Source organism: Schistocerca gregaria, chromosome 9, assembly GCF_023897955.1.
Source record: "Schistocerca gregaria isolate iqSchGreg1 chromosome 9, iqSchGreg1.2, whole genome shotgun sequence".
In the NCBI taxonomy this organism is placed as follows: domain Eukaryota; kingdom Metazoa; phylum Arthropoda; class Insecta; order Orthoptera; family Acrididae; genus Schistocerca; species Schistocerca gregaria.
Window position 1 is genome coordinate 180977805 of NC_064928.1, and position 16479 is coordinate 180994283.

Here is a 16479-nt window from a genome sequence, read left to right on the forward strand (position 1 = left end):
GCGTAATATGGTGTGTACTGTCAAGTATTAGGAAGTATTATCTTCACTCTCCAATACTTCATCCATTCATTGTTCTTTCTTAAGTGCCTTTTATTACAAAGTAGTTTGTTCTCTGCAAAAGTCCATTCAAATTACTTTCCTACTTTTGATTGGCCTAGTAATTTTATTTGTCCATTCCTTCTTTTCAATAACTCTTTGTTCCTTATTTTGTCTTTCCATTTCTTACACCTTTCTCCAGAGCTACATTTCAAAAGCTTTAAAATACCACTCTCCATGACTTAATTGTGTCTGTATTTCGGCTAAGTATAATTCTGCATTCTATGTAATAAATTCCACTAGTCTTTGTCTTAGCTGCTTATTCTAATGTGAACAAATAATAACCTTTCCTGACAAAAAATGTGTTCTTGTCTTTCTGTAAATTCCATCTCCACTTTGTTTCGGTGCTGTCTTGACCTGCCTGCACAGCTCCAGCAAGAGCACCACATTGTGCCACGGCATTTTAGCACGTGCGCAGCTCCAGGCATTGGCTCTGGTTGGTTGGTTGATTCGGAGGAGGGGACCAAACAGCAAGTTCATCAGTCCCATCAGATGAGGGAAAGATGGGAAAGGAAATTGGCTGTGCCCTATCAAAGGAACCATCCCGGCATTTGCATGAAGCAATTTGAGGAAATCACAGAAAATATAAATCATGTTGGGCAGACATGGGTTTGGATGTGAGTCTAGCATGCGCCACCTTGCTTGATTGTGGTTCTGGGAAGAAGTCACAATATCCCTCCCTCCCCCTCTCCCTCCCCCTTTACATCAGTACTTAGTATAACATCAGCACTTAGCATAACATTCAAGAAATTTCAATTCTGGAAGTTATAGCATTTAAAAAACATTTGTCTGAAAGCTTTTTTAAGTATATGCGTTATGCAATAATCAATTTAAGAACTGCAATTGCAACAAACCCTCACAACTTTCTCATTGTCATTATTTACACAGTAAAAAAAAATGAATTAAAAAAGTCTAATTATATTAGTGATGTAAATGCATTTGTGACTGCGTAAGTTGAATGTAATACAGGGCTTACATTATGTGATGTACAAGTCCTGCTACAGTTTCTATCGTGCACTTGTATAAGCTGTAGTCATGTGAAATCTAAATACATGAGCCAAAATACAGGGCTACAATAAATGATTCATTCACTTTTGAAGTTCTATATTTTCCAATGTATTGCGTGTAAAAATTCAGCAGATGCAAGACTAGAAATGTAAACTTACACAGAGTAAGCGTTGTGCCCACCAACTGGCATTACCAGTGCATTGCCTTGACAAAATCACTACAAACAAAGAAAAAAGCATTTCACCTCCAAGCTGACATTCAGCAATGAAACAACCTTCCATTATGTGCAGAGGTTAGTTGTCACAGTGGGAGAGTGAGGGATACTGAAAGTCTATTAAATTGTAGCACACGAGTGAGACTTGCTGAAGGTTAATGTTTTCTGTGCAGTTTAACAGATAAAGCTTATGGGCTATTTTTCTTCTTGAGAAAATTATGGTGTGTACCACTTACTCTGATATTTTGCAATTGTGGTTGATTCCAAAACTGACCGCTGAATCCAAGAATTTCATGTTCCAAGAAGACAGGGCACCCTCTCAGTGGAGCACTGATGATTGCCGCTACCTAAAAGATGAACTTCCGCATCACTGGCATGAGTGTAGTGATGAAGATGATGTATTTCTGTTCCTGCAGCCTGCCTGACCTAATGCCTTGTGACTTTTTCTTTTTGAGGGTACATTAAAGACTGTGTTTACATATCCACACTGCCAAGAACACTGGAACCACTCAGAGAATGCATCAATCCTGCTGTGATGACTATTGACACAATGTTGCTATATAAGGTCTGGAACAAACTTGACATTCACTTGGACATGTGTTGAGTGACCAGAAGGACATTCGTAGAACATTTGTAGAATTCAAAATGCAAACGTAGTGAGTTAACAGTTCTATTCATGCATCAGTTGTATTTGTGCACATAATACTTTGGAAAATATAGAGCTCTCAAAACATTTGGATCATTTGTAGTAGCCCAGTATTGTGGCTACTGCCAGCAGGCAGCATTTAATACTGTGATGGGGACTAATCATAATGTTCTATTTTGTCAATGTATGTCTTTCATATAATCAGATAGTGCTGTTGAGGGCCATTCCCATTACGTTTCGGTGCACTATAAAATGAGAAACCGCCAGTGTGCTCTTCCATACTGAGTGCAGTACTGGACCAACTTGCAACTGAGTGGAAAGTGTTGCTGTACTAGATAACTTGCTCAATCTGAAGATTCATTAAAATCGTCATCAAAGCTGTGAAAGTTGATACGAAATTAAAAATGCAAAAGAAATGATACGCTTGTGTTCCTTCGAAAAATCCTAGATGAGAACACATACCACTAAAGTGCATCACACTTGTGGAAAAAAGACAATTTTTTTATATTTTTTCATTTTTTCATTAATTTAAAAAAATGTCCACAAGTATTTAAAAGTATACAAACTTAAATGCATAGAATAATACTAAGGCTACTGAAGCCAATCACAGTCACAAATGAACATATTTTGGAGCTCCAACTTACAAGGGCCTCGTTACTGCTCCAGGTTGTGCCGTCATCAAGTATTATCAGTTGTGTTTTGGCTTAAGTTTTATAATAAAAACTTCAATTGGTGCTGCTGAGAACTTCATCAATGGTGTTGGATGAGGTGGTCACCGCTAAATCCTTCTGGCTGCTCTCAAACTGTACTTCATTAGTTTGCTACACTTCTTTATAATTGCTGGTACACTGTTGAAAAGGTGTGATCCTGAATCAAACAGGCCAGAAAGCTCACAGTTAGTTACCTCTATGCCATGCTAACACTTAGTGAGTGATAGTGTAAAACATTTCTCCCTCTGGCATTATCCTGCCCGGATATTAGTGCCACTTCTGGACGGCCCTGGATTGAGTGTTCCCAGTGGGTTAATGACGAGGGACAGTGTACTGACCAATCTGGATTTGGTTTTCAAGTAGTTTCCCACATCCTACTAGATGAATACTAGGCTGATACCCAAGCCCCACCTCAGTTACGCAATCTGAAGACATTTAGAAAACCTTTCTCCACTTTCGCTTGGATATCATGACACGCAGGTGGGGTGTACGCATTCCACCCCAGGGAGGGGGGGGGGGGAGGCTGGATATATGTGAATATATGCCCTACTCTCCTTCTCCAACCAGTCTCCATCCATCTCCTCTCACTCTTGTCCATTTCCTTCTTCTCACCCCTATTTCTGTCAATCTCCTCCTTTCTCCTCTCTCTGTTCCTCTCCTCCTTCCCCCACTCTATGTCCATTTCTCCACCCCTCCCTCTGCATCTTTTCTTCCATCCTCATCCCCCCCCCCCCCCGTCTGTTGTTATTTTGAGCCTTATGTACTTTATTGCAAATTCAGATTCTATACTCGTATTCTAATAAGCCGATGAACCAGTTTTCTGTGAAAACTGACTGCGAGGAAGAAAACAAGACAGCACTGTGTCGTGTATACAGTTTTTGTTTATAAATATATCTAGTGAGACAGAATATGTATGGGAGAAACAATTTGCCTAATGATTTAAATGCCACACTTTCGTATTTAAAACTTGATTGTGAGAAAGAAAACAAAACCCCACATTTTGACAGCAGAGCATTTTATTTCTTGCTGTTGCTTTTAACATAAGATCTGAGCATTGTTGTTTAAAAAAATATACAGTCTATGTCTATTTAAATGTTTATAAGAGAACCTGTAAAATTGAAGTTAAGTGCTGAATAACTTTTTGAGATTTGTTGTAAGAAAGTTTCCCTTTTATATTTTGCAAATATATTTATGCATAATACGCATTAAAAATATATAACCTATGGCTCTCCAAATGTTCATTAGAGTATCATATCAAAATTTGAAGTGAATGGGTCAAGTACATTTCTAGATTTTTGGTAACAATGTTAGACAATGACATATCTTTATATAGTAATGTAGATAATTTTAACAGCTGAATGTGAGAATTGTACCTTTTAAAAAGTAATTCATCATCACAGTGCCCACCTTAAATAATTCAGTGTTAGCTGCTGAACATATTTATGGTCAGAGGCAAGCTATCGAAAATATATGTGCCTGAATATGGAACAGCAGTAAGGACTGAATTCATTCATTGTGTTCCGTAAATCTCATCAACAAGCAAAACCTTCAGAGATGTTGAATGAACCGAGGTACACATTAATTCGAGACAAAACCATTTTAAAAAATTAAGCTGCTACTTTGAAAAGAGATGTCACCTCGTGATAGAGTTGCTGTTCGTCTGCTATTAGCAGCTCAATATTTACTTGATCACAATGGTATTTTTCAAGATGATTTACTTCCATCAGTAAATCATGAGTCCTATTTACAGTACATTACTGCATGTCACGCAGCTTTATAAGGTACACTGTTACTCACCTTGTAACTAACAGAACTATTCAATCACTAGATCTTGTTATTCAGATTATTGTTAGAAACAGGGGTTAATGAGATGCGTTTCTAACTTTCTTTTGAATTGGTAGGGTTCCCAATTTCTTGCTTTATGTTAGATGCAAGCCTGTTGAATATGTTACCACTAGAGTACATAACTCCAGTCTGAATTCTGGACAGAGAGGCAGATCTACATGAAAACTATTTTCATATCTTTTATTGTGACTGAGTGCATCACAGTTCAGTTGAAATTGAATTTATCAGCAACAAAAACTATTAATAAGTAAATAATATGAGACATATTTCATAAATAATGTACACTTATTTTTTTACTTATATGTTTACTCTTTTTTTTTTTTTTTTGTTCAATATCTCTTTACTCTCCTTCAGTATATTCTCCTCGCTTCTGTATGACTTAAACCCAGCATCTTGGGAGCTCTTTTATTCCATCCAGGACACCAGTACTGTTCATCTATTGAATGGCTCGGGTAACGCTGGTAGAGAGCTCTTCCAGAGAAAGAGATCGACATTCATGCATAGGTTTTTTCAACTTTGGGAACAAGTCAAAGTCTAGTGGCTGCAGGGAGGATGCAGCAACACTTCTCATTTGTATGTGTTCACTTTTAGGGCTACAGTATTGCTGAAATGCAGGCAAGCATTGCCATAGAGAATGAGTGGCCCAGTCTCGAGCAAACTGAGGTCGGGTTTTGTGTGTTTGTCTGCGCAGGTTTTGCATGGATTTATGGTAATACACTGCTGTAACACTTATTCCACATGGGACCATACCTGCCATGATGATCTGTGGAGATCATAAGCAAAAATCATTATTTGCTTGAGCTCTGACTGAGTGCATCAAAAAATTTTGGTGCATGGAGAATAAGAAGCTCTCCACACACTAGACTGTGATTTCAACTCTAGTTTAAAGCCTCTAATTCACGTTTCATCAACAGTGACAGTTCGACAGAAGCCTCTAATTCACGTGTCATCAACAGTGACAGTTCGGCACAATAATCCATTAGCTTCATGGTCAGATCATTGTTTGAGAAAGATTGCAGTGTTCTGGTACTTCTGCTTATCTTCAACAGTCACAGTGTGGGAGCCATTTTGCAGAAATTCTTTCCTTCAAATCATTTGTCAGATTTCAGAATATTGATGCTTGGGGGAATTCCCATGGCTTCAGAAAGTTCCTCACAACTCGCACTGCAAACTCCTTCAGAAGCATCTGCCTCAAATTTCACACTTCATTCATCTATTGACTTTTTGGGTTTTAGATTATCACTTATGCTCATACGACCACTACGAAAAAGATTAACCTACCATGAAACTATACTACAGTCCACTGCGTGCTCATCACAAACTTCACTTAATGCTGTGTGGATTTCTTTCGGGCTTTCGCCGCGAAAAGTTTCAATCTAGATGTACAACCTCTGGTCTTCAATAGTCATAGCACCCAAGAGCATTGTGGGGTCCATTTCTACCTTTCATCAATTTTATATCAGAGTGCACAGAAAAAAAAGTACTTCTTCCCTGAGCTCCCAACTACGTCTGATGTAATTTTCATTGTCATTGCAGCAAACAATCCACAGTGATACCAACCGGTGCATTGTTTATGTCCCTCATATATAGGGAAGTGAGTGTAAAAATTCCAAGATCTTTAAAAATGGTCCTGCTAGATATTCTGTTGCATAGTTTATAAACCTTTCTCCTGAACAGACACTTTATTTTCTTTAGGTGCACTTCTCCGGAAGGTAATTCCATAAGATAACAGGGAATCAAAACATGCAAAATAAGCCAGTGCAATCAGAGGAGGTTTTAAGAGAACAACACACTGAACTGTGCTCTTTGATTAGTTTACCCATATGTTGACTGTACTGTAATTTGCTATCCAGCTGGACTCCAGGGAATTTTACACACTGTGTCCCATTCAGTAAATGACTGCTAATATCTATCTCGGGTGAGAGACTACACAATGTGGCTGAGGCAATTGTCAGCTCTCTGGATTCGAATTGGGAAGGATGATCATTCAAATCCTCATCTGGCCATCTAGAGTCAGGTTTTCCATGATTTCTCTAAATTCTAAATCACTCCAGGCAAATGCCGAGATGGTTCCTTTGATAAGGGCACAGCCAATTTCCTTCCCTAATCTGAATGTGTGCTCCATTTCTAGTGATCACACTGTTGACAGTACTTTAAACACTAATTCTCCTTCCTTTTTCTGGTGAGAGGAAGTCATTTACAATTTGAGACTCTTCCACTCTTTTAACTTCCTTCATTTACACTTGTTTGAAATCACATGGTATGAGGCTCTGTGATTTTAAAACTTGAAAATTTAGCTGTGAACCAGTTCTAGGCCAATTCAATTATCATCTGAGCTGCCTTTCCTACAGTAGAGTTGAGCTCCTCTAGTAGTAGACCTACACTTGTGTCATTGGCAAATTTACAGTATTTGAACTGCCTTTTTAAAATCATTGAGAGATCGTTTGCATAGGTTAGGAAAAAGAGTAGGCAGGGTACCAACCCCTATGGCAGTCCACATGTTACATCCCCCCAGTCTGAGGTTAGTTCATGCAGAGACTTAGTTTGTTAAAGAGACCCTCTCATTTCTGTTATCAAAGTAAGACTCCATCTATGCAAGAGGGATGCTGTTAATGTCATAACTCTCTACTTTGTCAAGCAGAATTTTGTGTCCACACAATCAAAGGCTTTTGACAAAATCACAAAATATATTGTGTGCAAAATTTTCTACAAAAGCCAAAGTGAGAGACAGTTATCAAGGCCTGTTCTGTTTAATGAGTCAGTATTTTATCACAGGCCACTTTGACAAACATTTTCTAGATGGGTGTTCCTAAAGCATATTTAAGTCTGTAGAGAAATATTCCCTGAGTCATAGACTGACTATAAAGATAGCTTAACAGTAATCTTATGAAGTCAGCACAAGATTTCAATATTCAGCTAGAAGCACCAATACTGCTGTTTGGTGACATCATGAATTCTGTTATCTTCTTAAGTGAATTCCGTAATCTTCTTAAGTGGTTGTTTTTTTGAAACCAATATCCATTGTCGGCACATGCAGTGTCTGCTCAAGTAGATCTAGCACATCTGTATTTAATTGTTTATAGTCACTGTGAGGAAGATGTCATTGAATTTGGAGACCAGTGATTTGGAAGTGGTGTCATTTTAGTCAAAACTATTTATGGCTCTATCTTACTGGAATTTTAAGCTCTGTTCCCATGCTTGCAGAAAAATAATAATGGATTAGTTCGTTATTTTATGGAAGCTCAGTTTTGTTTGGTTCGCTAATTTTGTTTGTTTCCTGTTTAATTTAATGCTATTCCAAATAATTTTTCCCTTAATCTTGGAGTGCTTAATTTTTTTTGGCAAAGTGCATGGGTTTTGCTTTTAATAACAGACTAAAGAATTTTACCACACTGGTGGTAATGGGTTATCAACTACAGCTTCTCACCTGAAATGGATACAGCACTCTCTTTGTAGCACAAGATACTTTAATTCCAGGTTTTATCTTTACCTTATCATTTCTTCTGTTTGTTTTTACCCTTATTTGTTTTGCGGGAAAACAAGACTTACAGAACTGCAGAAATATGTTTAAGAAAGGATCAAATATTTATTCTACACTCTCCATTTTATAAATCCTCCTGCAGGACATGTCAGAAGATCTGGACGTTTGGAAGCTGGCCAGACCAGTGGTGCCACTTCACTTTGATACCATGGTCATGGGAAGTTCTCCACTTGACTTTTTGATTTATACAACAATAGCCCTTATATCCCATTTCACTAAAATCGTGCTCACTATGTTGAATGAGAAGCTCTGAAGATGTTCTTACTTCTGCAAATATTAGATGAAGAAATCGAATTTCTTCCATGCAAGAGAACTCATGAGCAGATCCTAAACATCCAGCAGCTCATAGAAAATGTGAAGGAGTATAATATTAAGGCTTTCATACACTTTGTAGAATACAAGAAAGATTTGACAAAGTGAAATGCTCAAAGCTATGGACTATTCTCACACAGTGGTTATGTTGGGACACCTGGCAACTGTACTGTTTGAATACAGCGACAGTAAGATTTAATAACACCATTCAAGACATGTTTTCTACTAATGCCAGCATGAGACAAGATTGCATGCTCTCTCCATTATTTTTCAATGCATATGGTGAGCACTTATGTGGGAGGTTCTTGAAAACCAGTATGATGCCATATTTGTAAGTGACAGAAAAATTTATGATCTCAGCATGCAGATGACACTCTGATAATGCAAAAGACAAAAATCAACTGGAAACCATTAAGCAAAGGCTGGCTAAATGAAGCAAAGTATATTGTCTTGAAGTTAGCAATATACAGACCAAAGTGATGATTGTACATCCCCATAATGACAACAGAGCTGACATCATACGAACTGCTCGCTCGGAGGTTGTCAGTCGCTTTGAGTATTTAGGATCTGTTTTCAACTTGCTCTCATCTGGAAGCACACCTCCATTACTGCCAAGTCAAAATGTAGCCTTGTCACAAATTAAATTTTCCCTGTCGTGATCCATGCAGCAGAAATTTTGATGATGATGATGATGATGATGATGATGGCAAATTGATGCTTTGGAAATGTGGTGCTTTATATGATCACTTCGAATATCGTGGACAGCACACAAACTAATGAACTGATCCTGAGGCAGCTTGGCATCAGAACAAGACTGTCGACTCTTGTCAACCAAAATCAGCTAAAACGTTATGGTCACATTGCCACAAAAGACGAGTTTATGGAAAGAACAATCATGGAGAAAAAAGTTGTCAGCCAAAGACCTAGAGGACATGCTCCATTGTGGTGGATGGACCAGATCAAAAGCCTGACCAGGATTGACTTGCAGCATGCAAGTCACCAGCCCTAGACACAGCTTTGTAACTGCAGATAGTCAAGGGGCTTACTATGTGATGCCGCTATGCAATTGTATGGGGATAGCTCAAATAGAGAGGATTCTTCCCATACTTTATCGCTAAGCACTGTAGGTTAGGTCAGTGTTTATGATTCTGTGATACAATACTTTATGATCTGTACCTAACCGGTTAGTATGTCATATTGTTAACATTTTACCACCGTGGTCATAGAAACCATTGGGAATTGGTTTTACAGCTAAATCACCACTGGCTGTTGAGCTATAAAACAGACTGTCATTGGCTGTTGTACTAATCCCTTCAATCCTTGTAAGGAATTTCTGTTGCAGAAAATAAAGCAAAGCTGGACATTAACAGCTCTTATGTCCCCTGATCACTACTATCTCAACATTAAAATCTACACAAACAGTGACTCTCCAGTTAGACTTGCATGACCTTATTAAAGTTGTTTTTAACTGCTTTATGGAGCTTGAGACTTCCTGCCAGTGACCTGTAAACTCTCATACAAGTTTGTGTGTTGCCCTAACCACTGTTGTGGCACACGATTCAGAAAGCTGTTCAACACAATATTTGTTAACCTGAAAGGCATGGGACTTAACTACACTTTTTGCATATACAGCCATTTCCTCATTCTTTTTATTGGCTCTACAAAAGTATGATACTATTATGCATCCACTAAAGATGAAATTGTTCGACTTAAGTGTTTTCCATTTGATGTTCTGATTGTTAGTCTGCTAAAATTCTTTTGGGACCTACCTTTCATGTTCCTGAATTAATATGAGAAGTTCATATTTTTTACTTATAAGGTTCCAATGTTTTGATGGAAAACACTAAAAGTATTTTCTTTAATATCCTTGGCTTTGCTCAACCCACAGTAGTTTGTTATACTACTAGATGATTCAACAGTAACTATATACTGCGGCTCTGTCTTGTGGATGAAATTGCCCTAGAAAGGGCTAGGGAACACTTTAGAGAAAACTAACATTCACTGGATAATGCTTTAGTCAGACTGGATGCTTCTGGCAATTAAAAATATGGCACTTCAATGCTCAAGCCGTGTACATCTCAGGTCTAATTTTTTTTTTTTTTTTTTTTTTTTTTTTTACATTCCGTGAATGTATTTTTACTGTAACAACGATCATTTTCACAATAAGGCTACTGTATGATAACAGAAGTTTGAGGAGGTTGACAATTTTACAAAGGTTTTTAACATCAGAGAAAGCTACATCGAAATTTTAGGCGTCATCTGCAATATTCGCGCAAACAAAGTTGACAATCGGCGCGGTGGCTGATGGGAGCGACTGTAAATGGGAAATGCCTTAACGGTCGCTCTTCATCAGCCACCGCGCCGTTTCAGCTTAGTTTGCGCTTGTAGGAACGTGTACCATTGTTACATTAGAACGCCCATCAACTATTTAACGAACAAATACACACAACAATAATTACGATATGATTATGATTTTGAACCGAAGAATAAAATTTAAACTAGTCGACAAAGGTAAATTTTTGTGGCAGCATTTTTAAACAAGCGCTCGCTCAGCGCTGTCTACCTTGTAGGTACGAGCAACAATTACCACCACTACTCATGGTTAGCAATTAAATTCAACTTGTTCACCTTGCTGTGATAAAGAGAAAAATTGTAAACGATTTAATGTAATTCGCAAGGTGTTTGTCAGTATCGGTACCGCAATCGGAAGTACTCTTGATCTAATAAAATATCTTTGTAATTCGTTTGTTGTTGAGTAGTCCATATCCATGGATACATTGTTCATAAATACAACTGCGTGAGAAAAATTTAATGTTTTATTACACAACTAACTGCTAGATATTTGCAACTCCAATAAATTATTGAATTAATTATAATGTCTAAATTTGTTGTGTGGGACGTAAATCTTGTATTTTATGTGCAGTTTAGATCTTTGATTATTGTTGTTGCCTCTGGACTTCGAAACTTGAACACACGAATCATTTATAGATGTTCTTTGCAAGTTTACAATTGACTGTTGTTGTGGTCTTCAGTTCGAAGATACAGCTCTCCACGCTACTCCATCTTCTGCCTACTGCAACCTACGTTCATTTGAGCCCGTGTTAGTAATGGTTTATGTATTGTTTTCCTTTTATTTATGTATGCTCCATATATATGATAAACCAGTGTGGAACTTTGTTATTATATCTGGAGTATGTTCTCAGTATCCCGACGAGGCTGACGAATACCGTAATTATATTTCTGAGAGGCGTATAATTTTTATTATTCTGATAATATGGTGCCCTGTGTATAATTGGTGTACGATCATGCAGATTACTACATTAACGTTGTTCGGCCCGTACACTGTAGAACTGAGAATGACAGCTAGTTACGGTCGAAACTGATTATGAAATAAATTATTTCACAGCTAGCGATCTTGGCTTCTAATATTATGAATAATATCATTAGATCGCCCCAACAACATGAGTAAAATATAATTAATTAGCGTTGTACCGGTATATGGTTCTAAGTAAATAGTATTTTCACTCGATATTTGGAGAAATGTTCCTTAGCGTGGAGTTAACGTTACAATGCTACTACGAACAACTTTCTGATACATGCAAAGAACATTAATGAAATTAACTATATTGATAAAATAATTCAAACAATAACGTCCGAAGACGCTTAAACAATTAGGCGAAAGGTATTTGGCTGATTACCGAACTTAACCCAACAGGAAAAACTAATACGTCGAACACTTATTAACCGCTGGTACCGGTAAATATTTTTGAAAGGCTCTCCAACTTTTGTGCGAACAAGTCATTATTGCACCCAGCCTCCATATTTCAGGAATCCGTTTCGGAAGTGCGGAGTACTTTTATTGCCGGTTCCACCCCTGTCTGACAGTATATTCTGCACGCTTTGGTCCCTGCTGCATCAATAAGTAAGTGCTCTCCGTCTGCATCTCCCCTCCGCCATTCATTCACTGGCGTTCAGCTGTTTTCCAGCCGAGCCTCCCGCGGTGGCTGCGAGATGGCGCGCGCGTCGCCGGCAGCTGCGCCTGCGCCCGTGTGTGGGTGTCGGTGCGCGTGTGTTCGGGACGTCTCCGCTCGGTCGGAGCAGTTTTTGTGGCCGGCAAAGGGTTGCCGTGGATTTTATTTCGGCCGCGCCGCGCGCGACCCGTCGCCGCCGGCTTCCTCAGCTCCGGAGTGACGTTCGCGAGGCCGCGCGTGCGGCTGCGGACCCGGTTCGCCCCCCCTGTCGCGTTGACAAGACGCCCGTCGCGACGACTCGCCCTCGCCGGTGATTTGTGGTGATCGCTGCAGCCTTCCACTGCGGATGCTGCGCCAGCGCCGAGGCGGCCGGCGGCTACTCTCTGCGCAGGTAAGTCGCCGTCCCACCTCGCTTTACGCTTCTTCCGGATTCCAGCCAGCACCAGTTAACTCGTCTTCCCGCACCCACACACAGTGTCTCTGGCCACACATAACCTTACTTCGCGCAGCAGGCCGTGGCATCGATTGGAGCGTCGGAGCAGCAACCGCAGAACGCTAGGTGCTCTGTTGCGTACGATCCACTTTCTTTCCGTCCTTGCTCGTTCCAGACACTAAGGGCGCTAGCAGTGCGAGGTGGTATTTCAGATGCGAAAGTAACGGGGAGTGGGGGCGGGGCCTGGCGAACAGGTTCCGAAGCGAGCGTTTGCAGCCTGTGCGGGAAGGTGGCAGCTTGTTACGGCTGCTATGTGACGCCTGTAGTTGGTGAGGCGCTTTACGGATCCATAATTTCACACAAGGAACTTTTTTATGGAAACAGCGTGGGAACGTGTAACAAGCTCTCGCCTTGTCACTAAGTGTATGCCTTATGACTAGTCTCGCAGTGCATATGCCAGCCTGTGAAGTTATTGTAGGGGAGGGAGGGGTCGCGGGTCATGGCAGTGGTTTGACGTGAGCTCTGACGGCCGTCCCAACAGCTGAACGGCGCGGCGCGGTGTTGCCAACACTGCCGCGAGGAACGTCAGCTGCGCCGTCTGTGCGCCAGACATACCTCGTGCCTCCCTGTCCTCACGCGGCTATGCGCCTTCAGCGGTATTGAGAGTTTGTCATATGCACCACAGGTGTAGGCTGACCATATTTCAGAGAGAAAAAAGCGGGACACTTGTGTTCATACTTTATACCTAACTTCATTACTACACTTACGCTTACGTTTCTTGTCAGTTATCGTGGTATTTCGAAAGCGATAATACGCGTTTGACGATGCAGCAGCTGAAAAATCCATAGCAAGAACGTATCTTAATTTTGTGAATTGGAAAGAAACATGCAGGCACATTACATACAGATAAAATTCTTTTCTTCAGAAATAAAAAAAGACAGGTATAAGCCTTTTTATTATAACAGCCTGGATGCATTTTGAGAAATGATTAGTCACATACTTACGTTTTTAGGTACAATTCGTTAATCGTAAAAACTGTGTAACATTACTAATCAGTAATCAGATACAAATTACATTTCATGCTAAATTTTAACATTTCGCTTGAGTGCAGACTGTTAGGAAATGCGTTCACACATGCCAAACAGTATTCAATTAGCACTGCGAACACACCTCGCATCGCTCACGTTCTTCTCAAAATTAATTTCCATGTGGCTGCAGTCCCATTAGAACAACTGGTGTAAGTAATGCTCCTTTATGCGTCCCTTGGTTTTGGCCTTAATAGTCTCGAGGGGCACAAAGTGGACAGTTAGAGGAGGGATAGATAACAACATATCTCTTTATTTAGGCATGAGAAGATTTAAACCAAATGCGGTGGTTCTATTGGTGTTGTGAAAATGTATATTTCTGCAACGCTCTACTTCTAGAAAACCTGCTTTTCACAGGCGTTTAATTAATGGTTCAAATGGCTCTGAGCACTATGGGACTTAACATCTGAGGTCATCAGTCCCCTGGACTTAGAACTACTTAAACCTAACTAACCTAAGGACATGACACGCATCCATGGCCGAGGCAGGCTTCGAACCTGCGACCGTAGTAGTCGCGCGGTTCCAGACTAAATCGCTTAGAACCGCTCGGCCACACCGGCCGGCGTTTAATTAATTAGAGATTTTATTGCATGCCTTTTGTTTCTCAACTAAAACCCGGGACATTCATCTGTACCTTATGATTTTCTCGGGACACTAGGACATGCATGAAAAGCGAGGATTCGCCCAGCAAAACCGGGACGCCTGGGCAGTCTACATCCATCATTTAAACGATTCTTTTATTGAAACGATAGCTTATCTTGCGTTCATCGCGAAGCTCTCGCCCAGAGCAAAGTGCCAAGCGATTGGAGGAAAGAGCAGGTGACACATATATATAGGAAGGTTAAAAGAATGGACCCGCAGAATTACATACCTATAACCCTAACATCGGTTTGCTGTAGAATACTTGAACATATTCTCAGTTCGAATGCAATACCTTCTATTATCTTCTGTATACCTAAACCATCTGGCGGATAGGATGGGCAGCAATTGCGAATGTTTGCTGATGATTCTGTAGTATATGCCAATGTGTGCATGTTGAGCGACTGTAGGAAGATAGAAGATGACTTAGATAAAATTTTTAGTTGGAATGATGAATGGCAGCAAGCTCTGAATCTAGAAAAAATATGAAAGTTGCAGATGAGTAGGGAAAACATATTCTTAATGAAACTTTCTGGCAGATTAAAACTGTGTGCCCGACCGAGACTCGAAGTCGGGACCTTTGCACTCCGCTGCAGAGTGAGAATCTCATTCTGGAAGGGGGACTGATGACCTTAGCTGTTTAGTCCCCCCCTTAAACATCCCAACAACCACCACCATCATTCTGGAAATCTATAATGTTCGAATACAGTATTAGTTGTATGCTGATTGAGACATTTTTTTATGGTTTTAAAGCGCAAAACTGCTACGGTCATTAGCGCCCAGTCTGTCACTTAGGAAAACATAAAAAAAACTGGAAACCAGCAGCAATGGGAGCAAAACTCAAAAAGTGGGGAAACCAAAAACAGAAGGAAAGCTTAAAAAACCACTATAGAATGGGGGTTGTTTGTCCCCAAAAAGAGCTTCAAATTACTGACGTCATCTCACTGGCACTAATGAACTCGAGAACGCGATCGGCTGATCGCGTGTCATCTGCTAAAATGGAAGATATATCAGGCGACAGCTGTAGACGGGCGCGTAACGGAGTAAAATAGGGGCACTCAAGTAAAAGGTGTCTCACCGTCCACAGTTGAGAGCAGTGGGGACAGAGTGGGGGAGGATCGCCGCTTAAAAGAAGTCGATGGCTAAAAAGACAGTGCCCTATCCGGAGCCTAGTCACTTCCATTAAATATCTAGGCATAACGCTGCAGAGCGATGTGAAATGAAATGAGCGTGTAACGATTGTAAATAGGGAAGGAAAATGGTGGACTTTGGTTTATTGGAGAAATTTTGGGAAAGTGTGGTTCATCTGTAAAGGAGACCGAATATAGGACGCTAGTGCGACCTGTCCTTAAGTACTGCTCGAGTGTTTGGGATATGTATGCCATATGTGGTTGAGTCATACGTGAACTATTGTCAACACAGTTTTCTTTATTTCTATAAACATTATACAACCGATTTCATAACTGTTTCTGAGAAGCTCGTTTTTGTTCTAAACTCTATGTTATACAATAACATAGTTTTGGGTGGCCATCAGTGGTGCGTGTCGATACTGCCTGCAAATACAGTGAAGCGCTAAAGAAACTGGTATAGGCATGCGTATTCAAAAACAGAGATATGTAAACAGGCAGAATACGACGCTGCGGTCGGCAACGCCTATGTAAGACAACAAGTGTCTGGCACAGTTGTTAGATCGGTTACGGCTGCTACAATGACAGGTTATCAAGAGTTAAGTGAGTTTGAACACGGCGTTATACTCGGCGCACGAGCGATGGGACACAGCGTCTCCGATGTAGCGATGAAGTGGGGATTCTCCCGTACGACCATTTCACGAGTGTACCGTGGATATCAGGAATTCGGTAAACATCAAATCATCGACATCGCTGCGCCCGGAGAAAGATCCTACAAGAACGGGACCAAAGACGACGGAAGAGAATCGTTAATCCTGACAGAAGAGCAAATCATCTGCAAACTGGTGCAGA